The 538-nt window shown below is 57.4% G+C and overlaps 1 protein-coding gene across 1 annotated transcript in view; it reads right to left on the reverse strand.

Moving 5' to 3' along the window:
* EMH_0046680 (uncharacterized protein) overlaps window positions 1-538 on the reverse strand; it is a gene marked incomplete at both ends in the record, with an annotated part of 5,508 nt that overhangs the window by 2,837 nt on the left and 2,133 nt on the right. The gene's annotated exons all lie outside the window — the stretch shown is intronic.

Raw genomic sequence — 538 nt, forward strand, 5'->3', positions numbered from 1 at the left:
ACTAAACAGCAGCACCAAACCCTGCAGCACCCACACCAGCAGCAGCAGCAGCAGCAGCAGCAACGCATACATGAATGCAAGCAGCAGAAGCAACAACAGCAGCAGCAGCAGCAGCAGCGGCAGCGATAGCATCGATACAAAGCAGCAGCACCGCATAACAAACAGCATAAAGAGCAGCTGCAGCAGCAACAGCAGCAGCAGGAGCAGCAGAAGGTCTTGCAGCAGGAGCTACAGCTGTTGTACTACAGGCAGCAGCAGCACTGGAAGCGGTGCATGCAGCAGCCGCCGCAGCAGCAGCGCCAGCAACAGCTGCAACAGCAGCAGCAGGAACAGCATAATCAGCAGCCGCAGCAGTAGACGCAACGGCAGCAGCAGAAGCAGCCTCAGAAGCAGCACAAGCAGCAGCAACAGCCGCAGCCCCGCGAACAGCAGCAGCAGCAGCAGCAGCAACAACAACAACAGCAGTAAGAAAAGCAGCAGCAGGATAGCCCAACCACCATCAGCTGAAGAAGCGATGCAGTAGCAGCAGCAGCAAGAG

Source organism: Eimeria mitis, genomic scaffold, assembly GCF_000499745.2.
Source record: "Eimeria mitis Houghton genomic scaffold, Emh_scaff1975, whole genome shotgun sequence".
Taxonomy (NCBI): domain Eukaryota; phylum Apicomplexa; class Conoidasida; order Eucoccidiorida; family Eimeriidae; genus Eimeria; species Eimeria mitis.